The sequence below is a fragment of the Gallus gallus genome, chromosome 18 (assembly GCF_016699485.2).
Source record: "Gallus gallus isolate bGalGal1 chromosome 18, bGalGal1.mat.broiler.GRCg7b, whole genome shotgun sequence".
Classification (NCBI taxonomy): domain Eukaryota; kingdom Metazoa; phylum Chordata; class Aves; order Galliformes; family Phasianidae; genus Gallus; species Gallus gallus.
Window position 1 is genome coordinate 4,485,888 of NC_052549.1, and position 22,332 is coordinate 4,508,219.

The following is a 22,332-nucleotide window of genomic DNA, read 5'->3' on the forward strand; positions in this document are numbered from 1 at the left end:
CCTCCACTTAGGGCAGAGAAATGACACAGAAATTACCCTCCTTAGATTAAAGACCTGCTCGTGCCTTGAAGGAGGTGGTGGAAATCGGTCTGTGGAAAGAAAATGTTTCCTCCTTTTGTATTTTCCTCTTCTCCTTTGTGCTCTATTTTTCTCACTAAAAGTAGAAAAAAAAAGAAGCAAAACAACTTTTCTTTGGTATCTTCTACTTCCCTCTTGTGACCTATGGGTGCTGCTTCAAAGCTGACTTCAGTTTTTCATTGCTGAGCATATTCTAAGATGGATGCTGAAAGCAGCTTTAACTTTCCCAATCTGTAGTTTGAAGTTTAAAACCTCATCTCTCATCTTAATAACGGTAATTCTGCTCTGAACTGCTTTGCTTGGCAAACATCCTGTGCATTTAAACATCACAACATCACGGGGTCAATGAGTACAAACTGCTGGAACTCAGATCCAGTTCTTAAATATTGCACGGATCCGAGCTTTGAAACCTCATTGGAGATCTGGCGTTGCAATCTGGGGGTGGGACAAGAGGAGCAGAGGGCGGGGGGGGTTGCAGGGGATCACACACTGAATGTGAAGGAGATGTTCATCCCCACACCTTCAGCTTCTCTGCTCTGCCTGCTGATCAGTGCTTTGTTGGTTAAAGCAGCAGACAAACGCTCAGAGATTCCCCTTCCAAATGATCTGAGTGTTGGACAAAACATGATGGCAGGTGGGAAGGGTTTCCCTACTGCCCAGCACTTGAGATCAGCTTCGGCAAGGAGTGATTTCTCCCCTGTTTGATTTGGTTGCCTGGTGCTGTGTTACCCTGGGTAAGAGTTGGAACTAGGGGACACTTAAAGTGGGTCTCTATCTTGTTAAGTGGAGCCAAACTAGATTTTTCTCTCTACCAATTTCCAAGCAGTGCACCTGTAGCACGTCTTGACTCTTGGCAGTCATAGAACCATTAAGGTTGGAAAGACTGTTGTTATCAAGTCCAACTGTCCATCAAGTCCAACTTCACCACCATACCACTAAACTGTGTCACTGTATGCAACATCCACCCTTTTCTTGAGCATCTCCAGGGACACTGACTCTGCCACCTTCCTGGGCAGCCCGTGCCAGTGCATCACTACTCTCTCTGAGAAGAAATCTTTTGTAATATCCAACCTGAACCTCCCCTCATGCAACTTTAGGCCATTCCCTCTCCTCCTATTGCTGTTTCTTGGGAGCAGAGGCCAACCTCCACCTCATCACAACCTCTTTTCAGAGAGTTGTAGAGAGCAATAAAGTTTCCCCTGTGCCGCCTCTTCTCCAGACTGAGCCATCCTGTCTCCCTCAGTCTCTGCCTATAAGACTTGTGCTCCAGAACCCTCCGCCAGTGCCAACATCCCCAGTGCAAAACAAGCATCATCCTTGCCAGCCCTCCAGGCAACCTTCATGTGTGAAGGAACAGCCCATGGGGAAAGTAGTTTGCAGCTGAGAGAGAGGGATGAGCAGTGTCTCAGGGATGCATGTCTTCCCTGAGCAGAAGAAAAATCCAGTGAACGCCTACAGCAATGGATGGAGTGGGGAGGGGAAAAGAAGTCCTGCACTACAACAATGTTCAGGGATTGCCTCGGTGTGCACCCGTTTCTCTCCTGTGCCAGCAGGAGCAGAGTGTGTGCGACAGCACAGCCCCTCTGGTCCTCGATGTGTTGCGTTGCACCTCAGTGCCCCCAGGTGATCTCTGCAGGGTCAGATCAGCCCCCAGAGCACAGCTCCTCGTCACCGAAGGTCGAGCTGTCAGAAGTGACAAGGGGGAAGAAGAATTTAGAAGCACACCTCTTGTCCTTGCTGGGGTGATCTTTGATTGAAATGCTATGGGAGGTTTTCATACCTAAATACAAATAAGGATAAAATTTTAGAGATAGCGGCAATGAAATCAAGGATTTTGTTTGTCTCTGCCTATACCAACCTTCTGGTTAGCAATCTGAACAGAAATAATAACTCAAAAGGGAAGATAATTGAATTAAACAGGCAACAAAACTGGAGGAATGAGACTTCTGATGAAGGAGAGTGGCTGGGGAAAAAGTAGAGGAGGTGGCGGGGAAAAGCAGCGCATCTCTTTAAATTGTCAATCTCTCAGGGCAAGGTTGCTGCAGACATAATGAGTGTCCTAGTGAATTATCTCCCACTTTTATTGTCTGTTGCTACCATGGAAAGATGGGGAGGTGGGGAAACTAACTTTTTTTTCTTTTTTTCTTTTCTTTTTTTTTTTTTTTTGAATTTGGACAGACTTAAAGAAGTGGCATCAAATTTGAAGGGCACCCAATCAATCTGTTGTCCTAGCTGCATGAAATTGTATTTCCCTGCCACTTCATATCTTATTTGCAGCAGCTGGGCTGTAAGTCATTGGTGATAACATTCTTTATTATGCAGCCGTGTTTATGAACTGTGCCTGGAAAGAGATGATAGAAATATGCAGCAATATGCAAAGGGGGGGTTGCTGGGGGAGGGGGAATAAATGCTAGTTGCTAGGGCAACCGTGGGGCTATTTTGGGCATCAAATTTTACAGATGATGAAAAGCATTTTCATGTGATGGTTGGTCTCTCCGGGAAGAGAAGGGGAGAGAGGGCACACAATAAACCAGGAAGATAATAGTCAAGAAGGCAGTCATTTAAATTTTTTTTTGTATATAAATACGCGTATAGTTTCAGCTATCCTAAAAGCGCCTTAAAACCAAAGGAGTTGGCACCTCCCAGCAAAGGAGGGGGCTTTGGAATAACCATGTAGCAAATGACGTGCTGGTAGGTTGGAGGCTCTTCCAAAGGAATGGCTCTTGGGCTGTTGCCCTCAGGCAGAGGTCTCCAACCTGGAGCAGCTGAGGTGTTCCCACTCTGTATATGGGATGGCTGCTCATTCTCTAGCCCCATCGTGGCGATGCTTCTCTTAATTAGGTTTTGCTGGAATTTGAAGAATAACCAACTTAGGAGAGCTGTTTGTTCTTTGAGTCACTCTTAAAATCTTTGGGACTCGGCGTATGTTGGGCAGTGAGCTGGGTAAAATGAACAGCAACTGCTTTCAGCCTGAAACCTCTTTCAGCTCCAACATAACGTGACTCTCTTATTGCTCTGAAGTTGTGTTTTTAATTAAGCAGTTATCAGTAGCGGTGAGATTCTTCTCAAATAATTAAATCAAGGTAGTTTAGTGACTAATTGTGAAGCGAATTGCTGAGACCATAAGGCTGCTGTTGAGACAGCCTGTTTTCTTTCAGAAAATTAATCCAAGTGATGTGTGTTGCTCAGGAAGTAGAGCACTCTGCTGGATAATGGGCATGCTTTGTTTCTTAGAGCTGCATCTTTCTAATTCCACCTCCCTGCCCTTCAGTTTTCTTCTCCACAAATGCTAGGCATGTTCTCTTCCACCTGTTGCCTTTCATAGCTCAGTGTGGAAGGCTGCAAAGGGAGCCTGCAGCAACCTGGTTACCAAACAGCATTGCCACGGACCAGATGTGATGAGATCCTGTGTGTGCATGGAACAGGACTTTCTAGTTGGGATTTCCCATCTCCTGGCCCAGGCAGCTCTGAGCCAGCGCTGTTCCTTGCATCCCAGCATTGAATGCAGTGGTTTTGTTGTTTTCAAGCCAATCTGGGATGTCGATTGCTTGCTTGGCGTGTAGTGATTCTCTTGCTGTTGTACATCTCAGATATAAATAGCCAGTTGATATCTGCTGTCCTATTAATTTGTATTTGTCAGGAAAGCAAGGGGAAATCCCATGCACAAACCCCGAGTGTGTGCAGGCATACAGCCCCATCTGTGACAGCAGTGTCCATCCACGTGCCTTATTGCTCAGCCTTATTGACGCACCTCTGAGTAGTGTTGGATGTCCCATTCATGGCTCTTTGTTCTGCCTCACAAGCCCACAGCCCGCCATGGGGATGCTATTTCATGTTCTCTAGGTAACGGTGTGGAGCTCTGGCTTTAGCACCATCCTGGCTGTCTGCTGGGAGGAACCAGTGCTGGAGGTGGTGTTGTTAGGGCAGCCTCGATTCCTCAGTGCCTTTTCCGGAGCATTCCTGCTGCTGCCTTTGGGATTTTCCCCTGGGCCTCAAGGATTTCCTATAGCACAAAGAGCTGAAGCCATCTGTGCTCTACCCTACAACCAATGGTACGAACACAGGAGTGAAACTTGAGAATAACACAAATTCAATTTCTTGTCTTTCCAGGACACGGAAGCTTCTGGCTCTGAATTTAAACCCGAAGACAGTCGAGATCTCAATGACAGCCAGGTCAGTCTCTTGGGTTTAATTGTCTTTTAAATGAGTAACTAAATTGTGATGTTAACACTGATGGTGTCCATGCCTTCTGCATGCCCTGTTTTGCAAAAGTGAATCCTTATCATTGCTGAGATGTGTTGTGGAAAAGGCACTGGGCCAGGCTGATGTTTTAGACTTGGAACTCAGTTTCTGGATGGGCACGAGCTCTCCGTGAAGCTCTTTGGTGTGAGATATGGAGGCAGATCAAGGCAGGTTGGTTTGTGTGAGCCTGAGGGTGCAAGTCCTGCAGGAGGTCCTGCACTCGTCCAGATCTCTGTCCCTGCTGCCTTTCTGTGGGGAACAAAGGGGAGGTGCTGTATGAGACTCGGTGTGGTCTGCAGATTCCTTCTGGAATAGGACAAGTGTTCCAAAACAAACAAATCCCCCCTGCAAATATTTGTTTAAATGCTCCGCTTTTACAGTTGATATTCCATTTGCATGTGGGATGGGGAAATGATGCGTTTTAACCCAAACAGTGGAAATGAGAATGAGAGAGAAACCAGCAGATAAAAATGTGTGTTCTATCAGCCCGCTTCCAGACCTGTCTGCATGCATATGCGTTATTATTACATCTTGTGCGTGTCTGCATATATATCTATGTAGATACAGATCTATACACATAGATAGATATAGATCTATACACATATATGTGCATTTCGGTTAGAATTTTATGTTGTTATAACCTAAGTGGCAGCCCCACACCTACCAGCTCTCCAGCCCATGTGCCTGGTCACCCCTTGGCAGATGCTTTCAGTGGTTGGTGCCCAAACCATAAGGAGTCCATTGAAGTTTGGCTTTGCTTAATGGCCTTGGAAAGAGAAGCTCTTGCGTCTGTGTCCTGTACATGTCCAACTCAGGCAGGTAGGGTTCTTTAGGAAATCCTGGGATGTGATGAGAAAAACGCCAACTCCTCCAGCAGAACGCCCCCGTCTGCTGCTGCTTTTGGGATGCGGCCCTCCTCTTATCTGCCCACCCCATTCCCTGGAGCTGCAGCCCCCAGTGCCCGTGGGATGTGGGATCGATGCCCCGGCGATGCTCAGCACTCACAGCACAGCTTTGCCCACCGCTGGGCTCTGTCCCGCCTGCCTGAGCAGCCCTTCCCCTGCAGGCAATTCAGAATTTCCTCTCCGAGTGTGCCTCCCCTCTTCAGATGTGCCGTACAATGTCTCTCCACTGGATACCCACTGAATGCCTAATTTTTAACCACTCTGGCTGTCAGATCCACAAAAGCTGTTACTGGAGGTGTTTGCATAAAAGAGCTCCACTATAGGTATCTGAGAGCAGCTGGCGATGCTCTAGACAGTATCCAGCAGTGCTGAGCCAGGCAGGATGCTTTAGTCTCCCTGGCTTAATGGTTATGTGCATTTTCTTAATGTACCCTCCCCCTCAATTGCCTCTTAAATTAGCATTCAGGATGTGTCCAGCCTAGAAAGAAACCAAGTTTGGAGGCTCTTCATTTCAGGCGAGGTTTGTGATGTTACTGAAAATAAAATCATGGCTGGGCTGGGCTCAGCACTGCAGGCTTGGCCGTGGCTCTGGGATGAGGCCATGCCACGGTGGTTTTGTCTGATCTGATGGCATTTCCAGGCTATAGTTTAAGGAATGTCTTATGAGCAGAAGTCACCTGGGAGAAGCGCTGGGCAATGGAGCCCCAGCTCCACAACGCCTTGTGTTGGTGGCAACCTCTGGTGTTACTGCAGGCTTTGGGATGGGATGTGATAATGATGATAACAGTGAACAACGCTGAAGGATGAGTTGCCTTGATGAGCACAGCAGCACAGAGAGGCAGGTCGTGTTTTGCTGCGGCTTACAGGGAGCCAAGCACACATCTCCGTGTTACTGCTGGGCTCGTGGGGTGCTCGGAGGACAAATAACTGCTGCCAAAGTTAATGCAATCAAAGAGTAAGGGAAGATTGGGTGTTGGAAATGAAGTTGTTATAAATTAAAGCAGCTCTGCTGAGCTCCTTGCAGTTATCCCAGGTGTTTGCAAATGCAACAGGGAGGGCTTGGCTCTGTTTTTCCAGCTGGCGGTTGGCTGGAAAATGGCATTTTCTGGTGGGTGAGTAGAAGCGAGTGGGGTAACTCTGTTGTCAAAACACGGAATATTTTGAGTCGGAGTCTCTGTGTGTACTGTAAACCAGACGGACCTGTTGTCCTCTTACAAGCTTTAAATTACACAGGCAAATGTAATTACCCATTCTCTTTGTTATTAGTGTGCAGCTAGGAAGCTCCAAGCTATCGGCCCTTTCTTGGTATTTCAAAGCTTGCTCACAAGATGCATCCTTGATATTGAGCACAATGAGATGTCCTTTTTTTTTTTTTTTTTTTTTTAAATTCAATTAAACATTTGCCTACTGTGACTCTTTATTCACTGCAAATTGTCTCTGTAAATAATCTTCATCAAAAGTCAGAACCAATCCCCATTAGTTGTTTAGATTAATTAATGAGTCCCCCTGGAGCCACCCAAATGAATTCAATTTAAACGTCAACAACTTGGCTATGGAGTTTCCCAGGTTGGCATTAAGACAATATTAAACCTGCAATAAGTCACATTTAAAATGTTAATTCAAAGAAGCTCTCCATTTAGAGCATTTAATTAAATCCTTAAATAAACTGCATGGGCTCAAAACCAGATGGTTCTGCATTTTCATTGCAGCAGAGAGCCTTGAAGTCATTGAGGGAAGTAATATTGGAGGCATGGTGAAGATAACCAGGATATATAGTGTAATAAAATCTAATCTTGTTTCCAGCAGGGAGATTCAGTGTATGTACACAACCTAGGCTAAAATTGTAAGTTAATTACATTAACCCCAGTGTACTCTGGTATCTGAGCAGCCAGAGATGAAATTAGTCTTTTTCCTATCATAAGATTCTTTTCAACTTCACTATATTAATTTTTAGCCAAATACTTACTCATAAGGAAAATTGAAGTTAATGTAACCAAAGACAAAGTAATGCAGTCTTAATATTCTGAAGGGATTACGGAGGGCCGTGAAAATACACTTTGCAAATGTCACTCACTTTGAATGGATTTGTGGTGGGAAGGTGGGGGGAAGAAGAATTATGGCTGTGATCCACAGCGCGCTGGGGTTTAATAAGAGTCCTGATTTCAGAAATTTGGGCCTGAGGAAGGGAAATAAATAACGTGTCGGGACCTGTGGGTGAGATGTGGTGACTCATCTCTGCTCTGCACAGCCCTGATGTACGCTGAGGCAGTGGCACAGGTTGCACAGAGAGGCGGTGGTGCCCCATCCCTGCAGACAGCCGAGGTCAGGGGATGGGCTGTGAGCACTGCTGGAGCTGTGGGTGTCCCTGCTCAGTGCAGGGCTGGCACCACATGGCCTTTAGGGATCCCTTCCAACTCCAACCGTCCCGTGATTCTATGCTACTGATAGTCTAGATGACGATTTGGGTTAGGATGCTTCATTCTTCAGTGTCACCTTATTTACTGTCAGTGGTTTGGTGGCAACGTGCTTTGCAGTCCATGTTGTTCTTCCACCCTCTGAGCTCTCCACCTTCCCTATGTGCCGCAGGGTCCTCCTGCCTGGGGCTTCCCTCTATGGTGAGAAGGTCTTAGCTCAAGAAACGAAAGTCACCACAAGAAAACTCAGCTTGCTCCCTCCGCGTGAGCTGTAAAACAACAGCTGTTGCTCATGTGGCTGAGGGAGGGGAATGACTTTTTTTTTTGTTTCCTGTTAATAATCCAGAAAGTGCAATTCGATTCCCCCAAAGCATGGAGCTCTTCTGGTTGGGGAATAAAGCAGATGAGGGAGGGAGGCTGCCTTTGTGCTGCGGAGGTGCAGATCTGCACTGTTGGGTGTTTCTGGGGGGCAGGAGCCCATCCAGAGGGGGACATGAGCAAAGTCAATGGCACAGTGTTTGATAGTGAAATGGCATAGAGCTGGTGATGCTGCTCTGCATCTGCTTGCACTGGGGCTGGGAAGACCCCCCAGAGCTGCATTTCCTTGGAGGGGCTCTGTGCTGCTCCTTGCCCTCCAACCCCTCCCTGCCCCATCCCGCGGTGCTGAGGGTTTCACCCTGCACCCCCCAGTCCCTTCCTGTTATTGCAGTGTCTGCATGGTGCTGCCAGGATGTGGTCACCTCCTTCCCAGGGCCTCGTGATGAGCCACTTTGCGGTGTGCTGGGGGTGTGTGTGTTGTGAGGGGGGGGGGGGGGGGGGGTTGTTACTGCTCTCTACTTCTGTGTCTGGGAGGGCTGAAGGAGCCTGGAGAGCTTCCTGTCCCATGTTTTGAGAGGCCCCAGCTGAAACACTCTGGAAATCCCCTTGAATGTGGCCTCCTGTGAAGAAGTACTCCCATTTAACCAACCCCCAGAACAGCAAATTCTGAATCATTAAAACTGGGAGATTTTCTCCAGCAAAGAGGACATCAGAAAACACAGGTGAATTTTCCCCATTCTATCGTTTTACGTTCTCAGATGGTATTTATCAAAGGCCCACCTGGGCACCACTTGGCTGCTGTGCTGCAGGGTGCCTGGGCGCTCACACGAGGAGGCCCCTTTGAGCCTACAGAATGGGAAGCTTTGCAGGGATCAGACTGGGATGTGACTGAGAAATCAGACCTAGCACTTTCTTAGGCACTTCTAGTGGAGTAAGCTGCCCGAGGCTCCCCTTGCTCAGATGAAGATGCTGCTGTCTCCTCGTGCTGGTGCAGCTCCCAGCCCTGGTAGCTCCCCATGGAGGACTTGCACTTTGTTGAGGCTTAGGCTGAGCATCATGATTAAACATGCATTCAGAGCAGTGTGAATGTGCTGGCGTCTCTATTAGTGTGAAGCAGAGAGGATGGAGAGGTGCTGGGTGCCGAAGATCTTTCCTTTCTTTGGGGTAGGAGAGCACGGCACGGGACGTGTTTGGCTGTGGGGAGCTGGACTTGAGAGCTGATGTGGTCATTAAGAATACTGCCTGATTTCATATTATTGATTAATGAGGATTCATTTGATAGCATTAGGCAGCTCTTTACTTATTAAAGATGAAAGCTCGCTGCCTCTAGCGCTGGTGTGCACCCTTCCCTTCCCTGCTTGCCAGACTCTGCAGTGTGTTACCCCACATCCCATGGCTGGTGATGGGCTGTTAGCTGATGCTGTGAGGGTGCAAAACCAACGAGGATTAAAACAACAAGCCCAGAACACTCCTTCCATCACCCAGTAAGCTGTTTCCCTGGCAACACCAACTTCTCACAGTGCGACTGCTCCGGGATCACCCTTCCCAGAGATACCCCTGTGAGCTGCTCTGCTTGTAGGGCTGCCCGGTGGCAGTGGGGACATCTGATGTCACACAGAGCTGTGCTGGGAGGCAGAGAGAGGAGGAACGTCGGTGTGGTTGTTTAAGGATATTTTTTATTCATGCTTTTTCCCATCTTCTGAGCCCATCTCTGCCCGGTTTCCTCCTCAGCAGATCTGGCATTTTGAACCCCCTCTCCTCCAGATTTCTGCCTCCCCATCCCTGCTACGGGGTGATGGTGTGAATACACAGCGAGCTGTTGTGCCAGCACACTGGAAGAGGCACTACAAACGTCACTCATTGTGCTGGCTGAGCTCCTACAGAGCTGGCACGCTCTTCATTTCCTAACACCATTTTAAGTGCCAAAGCTGTACAAAAGCTCACCCAGCCACGCAGTCCCAACAGCAAGGCTCTGACTAACGACTTACCGTGCATTTAGCTGTGCCTTTTCCAGCTCTGTTTGACCCATGCATGCATCAACCCCCTCCCTGGGCTTTACCCACAGAGCCATCACAGCCTTTGGGAGGTTTTGGAGCTGCCCCTAGCTGGTATTTACCTGCAATTTTCTCTGTTTGACTCCAGCAATCATGTTTGTCCTTTTCTCCACTGTTCTGCTGCTCCCCGTGCTGTACGAAGTGCTAAGGCAGGTTATATTTAAAGCCTCTTTTATTTCTCCAGGGCATGGATTTAAGAGTGTCTTAAAAGAGCTCGAGGCCGGGGAGTGCTTGCTGACCTCTTGTTGGCCACAGTAGCACTCCCATTATTAGGAAGTGTTCTTAAAATCTTCCCAGCTATTGGTATTTCGGACATCGTATTTGGTTTTTAAGCTCTAATGGTGCAGTAGGAACAATGATGTGCACACAACATGGTACCCAACTACAGAGGGCCCGGGTAAATGGACGCCTAACTTGGTGGATTTGCTCTGTCTCACTCCACAGTGAGAACTGTGCTTTAGTATGAAAAGGTTTTTAAGTGCATCCACGAAGGGCAGGGGTCCTGCCAAGTGAGTTCAGCCACAGCGTTCAGCTTCTACTTCTGGCCACCCAACTTCCCATCCCCTGAGTTCCAGCACGCTTCCTGGGTTTGCTCCTTTTTTACCTTAAAAGTTGAGCTCCCTGATGGAGATAATTAAGGATTGCTGCAGGTCTGTAGGAGCTGTGTATGATGATTCTCACTCAGGTGACCACACGTTTCCAACACAGTGTGTCTTGCCCACTACATACTCCACAGCCCCGTGGTGTCCACACTATTAGGAAGAGGGGGGATGTTCCATCAGGGCTCTGCTGGCTCAGCTCTTCTCTTGGTGAAGTCAATGACAAACCTCAGCTTGCCTCCAGGGCTCACAATGAGCTGCTATTGTGTGCAGCTGAAAATCTCACCTGCAGTGGTGACACCCGGATGCTTTGCAGGTGCATTGTGTCTGTTGCCTAAACAGAGCCTGGTCTGAAGTATCGATAGGCAATAAATATTTTAGCAAAGACCTTCTGGTTGCTTTGACGACACTTCTTCCCATCCCAGCTGCGTTCCTCTATAGAGATATAGGAATGAAATGCTGGAGGGATATATATATGTCTCTTTTTCCCCATGTAGTTCCTGGAGGGTCTGCATGGTGCAGTTCTGCTCATCCCACTCCAGGAGGTTCTGCAGCGCGTGGAGCTGCAGGGTGTCCAAAGGCAAAGTGGAAAGACCGTTCTGGGGGCAATTTGTTTGTATTTGTGGGGTTTTGGGGTTTGTTTTGTTGCGGCTTTTTGGATCGCTTTGTGTTCTCCGTGCTCAGTTTCAACTGAGCAATAAAGCCAAGGCTCTCCTCACCTGTGGTCATTAAATGTCTTGCAGCGTTGTTCCTAAGACCGGGGGATCTTGGTGAAATCCCACCTCGATTAATTATGCACCGCTTCCCCAAAGTTCTGCTGGCAGTTGCAGCACTTTCCCCTCCTTTCTGTGTTGTCAATTAGAGCGCGGGCTTGTTAGCTGTTTTATTATCTGTTTCCTTTTTATAGAGGCTCAGAGGTGGGTCTGTCAGTGCTGGAAGAAAGACGCAGTAAATAGTTTGCATGCTGCAGCGTCGTGCTTAAGAAAGGCTTGAGGAGATCTGCGGATGAGAATCTGTTTGCTTTCCTCTAAACGAGGGCAAATGCAGCAAGTGCATCAAAGTTTACCCACCATGGAGCTCCACCTGTGGCAATTGCTTCCTAATATCCAGCCTACACCTCTCCTGGTGCAGCGTGCATTGGGTATCCCTGCTCCTGACCCACGCTCACTGTGCTCCTGGCATTGACCCTCTCATCCGAGTGCCAGTGGGAATGGGACACTTGGTGACACGGTTGTGGCATGTCAAACACAGCTCAGCTCTGGTAGCTTCTCCCACCTTTGACTAATTGCTGACCTGACATCTTTCTGATAGTGACCTTGTTTCAGCGAGTAATTCAAGTATCTTTCAGTGTCAGAAATAATAAGTGCCACAGTGAGATGAACAAGCAGAGCTTAAGTTGAGCACAGATTAATGGGGTTTTAATATTCCTAATTTAATCACTCCTTTCTGTCTGAATGTGTGCAACATGATGTAGCAGCTAATTATTTTTTTAACCATGATGAGGATCTTTCCTAATCATTTTTATATTTAACATGAATGAAGGGAGGGCAGTGATTAATGAGGGAATAAATCTCACGAAACAGAAGCAAGCACATGATCAGTTAAAAATACAGCTGTCTGTTTTTTTTCCCCCTCCTCCTTTCCCTGCACAGCACACAGTTCACCAGCTGCACCTTCCCAGCTCAATAGCTGTCCTCAGCCCTTTGCCCATCCCTGGGTGGCTCTGCTGGCATCCCCGTGTGTGAACATCTCTGTTCAACTCAGTGTTATTTTTCTTTTGTAAAGGAAAAAAAAAAAAAAAAAAGAAGTGCCCCACTAGATCCGTTAATGGTTGGATAAGATGTCTTTTCAAATATTTGTTCCTGACAGGGTGTTTGGAATTGCAGATGAGAAGCAAACCAGCTCTCAGCATCTGTCTGTTGCTACTGTACGTTTCCATTGTGCAGAGCAGAGACAAAGCCAGGCAATTCAGAGCTGAAGTGGATACTCTTGAGAGGTTTTTCCCCCTCTTCCCTCCTGTTTCCCACGTTGAGCTGCTCCTCCTCTCTCTCTGACCTCTATTTTTCCTCCTCTCTCCCAGCCCCTGTGGTTTTAGGAGCCCGTCCTCTGCCTGCAATTCCTCCCTTCTCCCCCTGCCAGCCCCTTTGTGCAAACAGATCAATCATTCTGGGGTTTCTCCTGAGCTCTCAGGTCGTAGGACAACTCAGGCTGAAGGTTCTGATGGCCAGAAGTGTGCTGTGGGGCTGTTTTCCCACCATCTGAGTGCAGCGCAGTGATTTGGCACCAGCATCACCCAATGGCTCCAGCCAACGTCCACGGTCAGTGCTCGTGGCTCTGATGATCATAGCATTGCTGTGTGCCTTTGCTGCAAACCCAGCATCCTGGTGTTTGTTCACAGAAAGCTCTAACTGGGAACCCAAGGTGCCCCCCCATTAACTGTGGCCGTGGACAATCTGTTCTGTTTTTCTTTTTGGTGGGGAGATTCTGTACATGGAAGCGATGCGATGGGTTCTTGGCACTGTGGGGTCACTCTGATGCGCCTCTCCTCCCCAGCTAACGAGCAGGATTTTAATAACTGCTGGAGACGAGCGGTGCCCGAGCAGTGCTGGCAGCTGCCCCCTAACCTCAGCATCTCTGCAGATAGTGAAATTGATCTAATTGGCTGAAAAAGAAAACCAGGCAGAAATATGACTTCTTTTGCTTAACACCTTGTCACTGCCTGCTTGTTGGGTAAGAAGCAGTGAGCTCAGGGGTCGGCGTCCCGGCCACTGGTGACATGCCTATGGCTCAGTGGGCATCTGGGACCTGGGATCCCAGCTCTGTGCAAGCAGGTGGAGTCCCAAAGAGCTGAGGGTGACTCAATTCCAAGTGCATGATTGTTTCCAAACTCTTTCTCTCTTTTTGTGTGAGGTTTCTTCACCACTTCCCATAGCATTGCAAATAGCAAAGGTATAATTGCATTTGTCTTCCAAACTCTCTTTCCTTGAGGGCAAGCTCTGCTTCGGCCTTGATTCGACTGCATACTTTTAATCCCAAAGAAAAGGCAGTGCTTAAGTATTCATTACGAAATTGTGTTTTATATGGTCAGTATCCCAATTCTAATTACTGAACGTCGTCTCTTTTCTCCTGTACTCCCAGCTCTCTTGCAGCACAATGCTCAGACTCCTGAAGCTTCCCCACCATCCATGTAATAAATAAATAATCACACTTATTCTGCTGTCAAAGCCGAAAGCATGTACAGCTGTTTGCCACAAGATACACTGGGACTGCAAGGTACAACATTTCTTAATTAGACTGACCTGAGGTTGTTGAGGGTTTTTTTTTCTTTTCCTTTTTTTAAAGCAGCTTCATTAACTCAGGAACTTAATTGCAAATGACTAGACAAGCTCTACTCTTGGTTACTGAGAGAGGTTAGAGCGTTTCTCACGGGGGATTTGATCCGGGGAGACATTTTGCAGTTTGATTTTTGTGAGGAAGGCTTTAGGTGTGCTCAGAGCATCTTAATGCCGGGCTCAGAATTAGCAAAGTAATTAGAGCTTCAAAGCGGAGATGGAGCTGAGCCAGAGCCTGGCCAACCTTTTTGATCTTACAAGCCATGCAGCAGAATCTCCCTAACGTTGGGAGAAATGGGACGTGGGAAGGAGGGGGGGGGGGGGGTTATATGGAAGCAGAGCTGGGAGTGGTGGGTTTAAGAAAAACCTAAAAGCTGTACAGTTCAGAAGATCCCTCCAGGAGCTGTGGGAGTGCTGGATAAGGCCAAGCATGGCCATCCCCAGGTAGGGCTGTCCCTGTCCTGAGGTGCGGATGGGACCTACCTGCTCCCAGCCAGGTCCTTGGTGCACCATCCCCAGGCACCTTGGGAGGTGATGGGATTTGGAAACAGATCTCTGTGAGGTGATGGGAGGGCTCAGGGAGTTGCTGTGGAAGGTTTTTGTGTTCTTACCTGGTGTAAGCAGGCAAGGCAGACGGAGCTGGTTTTGAGGAGCACTGAGAGTCTTGAAGGGGTTGTGTTGGCCAACAATCTGGTCAATGTTTGTGTTGGCCAACAGTCTGGTCTTAGTGCGTTCTGTACCTAATATGAATATAGAGCTGATTAAAAGATCTGGATATTCTATGTGAAGGTCTTCCCTGATAGATTTTATCAGCAAGGAGTGAGGTATTCATGTCTGACCTTCGCTACTTCTTCCTATCTCGTGCTGCATTTGGTATTTGCATGTGCAATCAGGGGCAGTATCAGCTGGTGGGGCTTTGTGCCGCTCTGCATGGGTACAATGAGGCAGCAGTTGTGTTTGGACACTTTGCAGCTCATCACTTGGAAAAGCACACTGAGAACAACATGGGGAATGTCACAGAGAACCAGTGTCCCCTGCACTGCCCAGCTCTGCGGGGCTTGCTTGGCTCAGAGCAAAGCCAGGCTTTGCTGGGGCACCTTTGGGACAGCACAATGTCATGGTGACATGGGACATGGCTGCTCCTGCTGCTCCCTGCAGCAAAGCAGCATCGCGGAGGTGCAGGATGTTGTGGTTGTGCTCAGGCAGACACAGTGCAGCCAAGCCTTTCATCTCCCAGCACCAGCTGTAGGCAAATTCTGATTTCTGCAAACCAGTGCGGTACCCGTGCAATCTGTGGAGAGGGGAGAGGCTCTGCGACCCTATTCCTTCCCTGCCTCGGTCTTTCAGCCCTCTGGACTGTGAGAAGTCTCAGTAATTCCCATCCCTTATTAGTCTGTGCCAAGGAAAGAGGGCTTTGAGCTGCCTGTGTGACACCCAAGTTCCGCTGCACAACAAATCTACTCAAAAGCCTTTGTCGTATATAACCCACTTGAAGCGAGAGCATTCAGGTAAGAAAATGAAGGGCTGCAGGGCTCAGCTGTGCAAGATGGAAATAATTAGGGCATGTTTATCACATGCTCAGACCTACAGAGGTGAAAAGCAAGAGACTGGTTCAGAGAGAGCGGGGTGGGCAGGGAAGGACCTGACACGAGAGTGAATTAAACCTCCCCGAAAGGTCTGTGTTATTTGGGTACACCCCCCTCTCTGTCCCTGCTCTAACGGAGGCAATCTCTGCCTCGCTGCCCTTTCTTTTCAAGGTCTCAGGACCTGTTGTTTTCAAAAGGTTAAAGCCTGGGAGCTACGGAGGGATGGGGACGCTGTTAAAAGGCGCTGGGTGGAGAATGTTTTGAGATTTGTAGCAGATTCAAGTTGGCCAACATAAAAGGGAGGGGAAAAAACCTTCAAAATGTGAAATCAGCCGCTGGTCCCATAGCTTTAAAATATATATTTTTCTAACATAGATGAGCTCTGGTTCAGAGGCTCCTATTTCTGCTCGGGTTTGGTGTTCCCCCATAGCCCTTCTCTCCGTGCTGCAGAGCTGAGTGTGCAGGTGACAGCAGCCGGGGTGAAGCTGTGCTGCAGGGCTGCGGTTTCCCCTGGCACTGCCCTGCTCTGTGCTGGGTGACAGCGCTGTGAGGAGAGGAAGGCTGAGTGGTGCATGCATCCTTCTCTCCGTTCTCCCAATTGAAGGGCATAGAGTTTGCAGACGTTTTTTGCAAGCCCTGAATTCAAGTGCTTGGCACATCCTTTGCTTGCTCCGTGCTGCTTGTTCTTGAGCCTCATGTTCTTGCCAGACTCAGAGCAAATGCAGCCTTTGGGGTGAGCAGAGCTGGTCCAGGGGCAGAACCCAGAGAGAACTCTTTTGTCCCAAGCTTTGCTACAAACATCCCGCAGAGTTTGAGGTTTTTCCTCTCTCTTTGCCTTTTTCTCTTAGTTCGTCGTGTTCTCCTTGCTGCCCCTCTGTCATCTCTTTGTGCCCTTTGTTGGTCCCAGTTTCTGTGGGGTTAGCAGGAGGGGCTGCCCCACGGGATGAGGGCAGTGCGGGGCTGCAACCGTATGGCCACATTGTGCAAAAAGCTCAGGAGCTGCTGCTGTGATTTTGGGAGCACGGTTACCCCATCTGCAAATAATGGTGACAAGGATGGCAGGAAGGGCTTTTTATTTCAAGGCTCATACCTTGCTTCTGGGGCCTTCTCCTGCATCTCCTCCCAGGAGATATGGGTCGCAGCGCACAGCTCGGGGGCTTTGCAGCCTCCCCTGCCATAAAAACCCAAGTGGGTGTCTCTCCCTTTGCACAGCTCACCTTTATTTTTGGCCAGAAAGCTAATCTGCTTAATCCCACCACATCCTCTATGAGACGCAGCTTCCTACATCAGTTCTGTGCCCCTGAGGGTAAAGAATTATTCAAGGCATCAAGCCTGACCTGGATTTTGTGTGATGTGATCGCATCCAGAGCATGGAAATCCGTGCGATCAAATGGCAAATCTCTGAGCCTTGGCAGATATGCCTCCTGCTCTGCACAAGCACGTTGCCATGGCTACGTCTCGGTGCGAGCATCTCTCGGTATCCCAAAGCCATTGCTGCTGCCAGGGTCGCTGCCTGCATGTGGGCGGCCCCGGGCTGCAGCCCTGCATGGCAGCGGGCAGCCAGCGAGCTGCTCGGTAGGGAGCTGATGCCAAAGGTGCCTTAAATAGAAAAATAGAAGGGGGGAGAGAAGGGGGAATGAACATGGTAACAGCTATTGTTTGTGTCCCCCCAAACGCCTGCTCTGTTTACAGGCTGTAAAGCAGAATGAAAGAATCATAGTGTCGTTTGAGTTGGAAGGGGGCCTTAAAGGCCATCCAATCCAACTCCCCTGCAGTGAGCAGGGACAGCCACAGCCCCTGAGGTGCTCAGAGCCCCATCCAGCCTGACCCTGAGAGGAGAGTTCCCAAAGCTGCAAGGTGTGTCTGGGGAGATGTACCGACCGGTGTGCCCAAGCTCACTACCAGTCCTCTATAAGGCCATAAGCCCTGTAATGTGGGGTGCAAATCTCAGCATGGCACAGCTGGAAATGGCAACAGCCCCCGTGCTGGGTTGGGAGGAGGGGATGGGGCTGCCATTGCTCTACGGGAGGACAACTGCAGCAAAGCTCAGCTTTAAAACATCCTCATGGGATGCTTGCAGCATCAAATGGTCCCTGTTTTGTTCTAAGGCTCATCTTTTCTCCAGTTGAACATGGGTTCTGTTGGGGATAGTGACAGAATGAGCCATCTCTGGGTGTGCCCAGTTCAACCTCAATCCTTCAGGCCTGTCCGGTGCTCGGGGTGAGCACATCCCGTGTATGTGGTCCTGTTCTCATGCTCACTGATCAGTTAGGAATGGAGGGCTTTGCCAGAAGGTCAAATGTTAAATGGGCTCAGCTGCCTGGTCCTGTGCCGTGCGTACCTCACCCGTGCTGTTCCCAAACAGAGCACGAGAAACACAGCAGCGTTCTTAGGGTGACTGGGAGGAATCTATTTGCTTTTCTCCCAGGTTTCTGGAGTTTCTCCTAAAGAGGGATTACGAATATGTGTGTTTTTCCCTCTTTTAATGGCATATTCTAACATGAAACTGCAATATAGGTGCTTATTAAAGTGGCCTTCTGCTGCCAGAGTCACTGTGTTTGATAGAAACCCCAGAAAATCCCCTGAGCCACAACGTGGGAATCCAATTCTTTTCAGCTGATGAGACTGTAAACATATTTCCTTGGATTTGCAAGAACCATAGCAGGAGTTTCAATCATTTGAATAAAGCAAAGGAATATCTGATGGGGAATAGTCCTGCTTTGCATATTCAAAACTTGCAGCCTTATTCTTAGGCAGCATCTATTCAAAGGGATGGACCGTAGAGAGGTTTTATATATATATATATATATATATATATATATTTATATATTTATATATATATATATATTTTTTTTTGCCTGGGGGATTTAGGCAGAGATCTTCCAAAATTAGCACAGTGGGGGTTGTTCTCTCCATCAGATTTAAATCATCTAGGTTAGGTGCCTGTGCTCCAAATTTAGGCATCTGCTGTGGCTGATGGAGCCTCTATAGGCAGCTCTTATTCCCCAAGTTGAACCCTGTGTTCTCACCCTTCCCATTCTGCTGGAGCTGGAAGTGCTTGCTTTGTGTGTCACTGTGCTGTCGTGGCTTCAGCAGGAGGAGAGGGCTGTAAATACAGCTGTGATGTGACCCACAGTCACACTGATGGAAAAATCCTGTATTGCCAGATACCTGATACTTTCCTCTTGGTACCTTAGAAACAAGTGGCTGTTGTGAAGCGAATCCCGATGTGGTGAAAGGTTCTCACTTCCCCCATCTATTTTTTCCAGTCTTCCATATTTAAGTTTCTTTACCAGCTGGCCTGGAAAGCCCTTGTGTGACTGGCTGTAAAACAGGGACTGTGGTACATCTCCCCTCCGTGTCTGTTGGGGATCCTTTTAAGATTCAAAAACAATGCTTCCATTTTTTTATTTTTTATAGTTTCTTCACTTAAAAATGAAGCATCTCCCATCTCGTACCTTAACCTTTAGAACTCGGGGGGGGGGGGGAAAATCTGCTTTAATGTATCTGCATATTGAAATGGCTGCTGATGAGCAGCCCATCTCCCCTTCTGGTGCTGTTGGTGAGCTTTGATTAGCGTTAGTTTTATTCCATGAGGACAGTGATGGAGGAGCACAGAACAGCACAGGAAAGCCTTGGTGCTGCTGTGATACCTCCTTCCCACTGGGGCCTCTCCTCTGTCTCCATGTGGCACTGAAGCGATGGCTTCGAGGACCATTGGTATCTCTCCCCCAGTCCTTTGCTGCAGGGAATGGCACATTCACAAGCAGGCAGCAATAAGCAGCCAGGCTGGCCCTGCATTTATCCCCTGGCGTTTTGGCTGCTTCCCATCCCACCGGCTCTGCTCGTGCCACTTTTTCTGGAATCTGCTTGATCGGAGCATCTTGCAAAGCCTTAAATGGAAGATAGTAGCATTTCTGATCTCATTTTCCAGTATTTCAGCTGTGCCATAATCTATTTACCACACAATTTGTGTCACTTTGATAAGCGGCTGCTTCAAGACTGCATTTATTAAAATCAAGAGCAGGGAGAGCTTTCAAGTCTCTCAAGTATTGTAATAAATGTTTGAAATTAGTCATTACGGTGTTTGCCATGGTTCATATCATAGAGCCTATCTAAATGACAAATGATCGCAGCCTGGACATGTACCTTGTTTTGGTGGTGGGACGGAGGTGACTGTGGTCCAACCCAAAACAGCACTCATTGGAGCAGGTGGAAAAGGAGGAGAGGGGGAAAAGGGAAAGCTTCAGTGGGAATCATTAAGGTTGGAAAAGACCACTGAGATCACGTAGTCCAAGCATCAACCTCATCAGAGGCTCAAGGCGATGGCTCTGAGCAGAGCAATGCTGGCGCAGCTCTTGCATTGCTGGCTAAAAACGAAATAAATCTGCAAAACAGCCTCGAGCAGCCACCTTGTAACTCCCTGTAACGTGGAGCACTGCGCTGGGTGCACGCCTGGCTTCTGCAGGGTTTGGCTTTTCCCCGTCAAAGAGCTCTGGGATTGGAAGTCTGCCTTGTTGCTTTGCTGCAGATGGGTTCTTAATGCTGTCTGCCTGGCCACACGCTCCTGCTGATGTGGTCATTTAAGAAGAGAGGGGGAGGGAAAAAATAACCCTCTTTGCTAAATATGGTTATATGTATGTCTGTGTTCATAAGTATATACACACAGACGTATTAAACACATACAGCATAGAGAAGAGACAATTATTAAGACAAATATTCTGTCTCAATTCATTTTGTTCTTCATTTTCCCATCAGGAACGTAATAGCTAAATTTATAGTGTTGAGTCTGGGCTATAAATTCCATTATTTTCAGTGACTATATCAATTACATCCCTTGAAAGGGACCCCAAGGCAAGGGGAGGAAATTGGAGACAAAATCTTCAGAAAGGAAGACTCGGGAGGTGGAGGGGAAAAGCACTGCTGCCTCTATTTCACCTTCCTTGTTACCAATGAGCAGCACTTTATCCCTGCATGAAGGTCTGTGTGGTTCGTTGGTGCTCCAGCTGGGATCCCACCCATCACAGGGGTGTGGAGACCACGCTGCAGAAGCAATTGCAGTGCTGCAAACAGTGACTCAGAAGGGGGGCAGGAAATGGTATTGTCTGCATATAGGTGGCATTTGGGTTTGTTTTAAAACTGGAGAGGGAAACGATGCATCTGGTTGGAAAGAAACTGAAAGGAGTCAAGTGCTCATCTCCCATCCTTGAGGTCAAGATGATTATGTTTTGTTTAGAGGGGTGTTGCACCGGGGCAAACTTGAAAAGCACAACGTCAGAGAGCAGTGTGCTGAGATGAGAAGCTGTTTCTCTAGAAATTCATACGACTTCTTGGTGGGGTTTGTTATTTCTCCTTCTGTCTTGGTGCCCATGGCTGAGCGCCATCAGTCGGTGTGGACGTGGCTGCTGAGGATGCATTGCTGGCTCCAGGGCTGGGCTTGCTCCTTGCATCTCTGTGTTGCATTGCTGGGCCGTGGAAAGCAGCTTTGCATTCAGTGTGAGCAAAGCTGGAGCCTGGCCTTCTTACTGTGCAGGGGAACGGCAGTCCTTTGAGGAGCAGGGCAGTGCTGTGCATACAAACCGGTTACAAACCTTCGTCCCCGATGCATATAGTTATAAACAGAAGTTATATATTCTGTTCTTCTCCTTTGCCTCTATCTCTGCTGCTCTCTTTGTAGCCTTGAAAGTTGGTGTGACTTTACTGGGCATGAGGGGTGGGGATCATTGGGATATCCCCCATGTTCAGTGGGGCCACGTGGCTCTGCTGGAAATACCCAATGCCTTCAGCCACTTCCGAGTGGCAAAGTTAGCAGCAGAAATCATTGGGTTTTGTGCAGTGCATCACACATCCGACACCACTGGACCTCATCTCCGCTGTGGAGCTTTGAGCCCAGCTCCCACCCCAGCCCTGAGCTCTCCCTGTTCATCCCGTGCCACCTGCAGCTCCCTGCTGCCATGGCAAGGCTTTGCTTTTCTTATGTTGTGGTCAATTCCCTCACAACGTTGAGTGAGGTGAATTCCTGGGGATCTTCATCAGGGATTTCCTTCCTCTCAGTGCTGTGCCCCTCAGCTCCTGTTGAATCCTGTCTCCTCAAGCTTAGCTCGTGACAAATGCTCTATGGAAATGTGAGTGAAACCTGCTGCATCTCATTTGCCTGAAAAATCTCCCAGGGAAAGATGGCAGGTCGTGCTTCTTGGAAAGAGATGGGGTTTGGAGGGGGAGGCTGTCCTTGTGATACATACTGAACTTAACGAAGACTGCTGATGGACACCTCAGCACACTGCAGCCCTTTGTTTCCCCCAGCACAACCTGGGCGGTGTCCCAGCATACCTCCTGCTTTGCAGGGCCCTCCACTCTGGTGTTCAGCCCACACTCCCCAGCAGAAGCTGCCAGGTTATGTCAATCTCCATTTCCTACCTCCCCCATTCCTGCTTGCAGAGAATTGGTCTTGTGATTATTTTTTTTTCTTTTATGTATTAGTTTATAATTAAAGGATTCTGTATTGAGAGCATTAAGATATGACCTGCCTTACCTCCATTACTTCCTTTCTTTTTTCTCCTTGCTTGCCAAGAAGGCTTTAAAAACATCCTCTTGGAAATTCATGCAGATGATATTTAGACATGCAGATATGCACTCCTGTTTTGCATGAATGTTTGACCTTGGGCAGAGCTGTTCAATGCAGGATGGATGTGTTGTGGCTGCATTTAATCATCTGAAGCAGAGATGAAGCCTTGAAAAACCACATAGACCCAATTCCCAATTCCCAGCCTCTGGATGGTAATGAACTTCTGAGAAATAGCTAAT

At 48.2% G+C, this 22,332-nt stretch overlaps 1 long non-coding RNA gene across 1 annotated transcript in view; it reads left to right on the top strand.

Annotated features, from left to right (window-relative positions):
• Window positions 1-22,332, top strand: part of LOC107054740 — a 121,974-nt gene that overhangs the window by 12,659 nt on the left and 86,983 nt on the right. The window contains exon 3 of the long non-coding RNA XR_001469322.4: window positions 4,189-4,251. This is a non-coding gene — a long non-coding RNA (uncharacterized LOC107054740). The remainder of the gene's footprint in view (window positions 1-4,188; window positions 4,252-22,332) is intronic.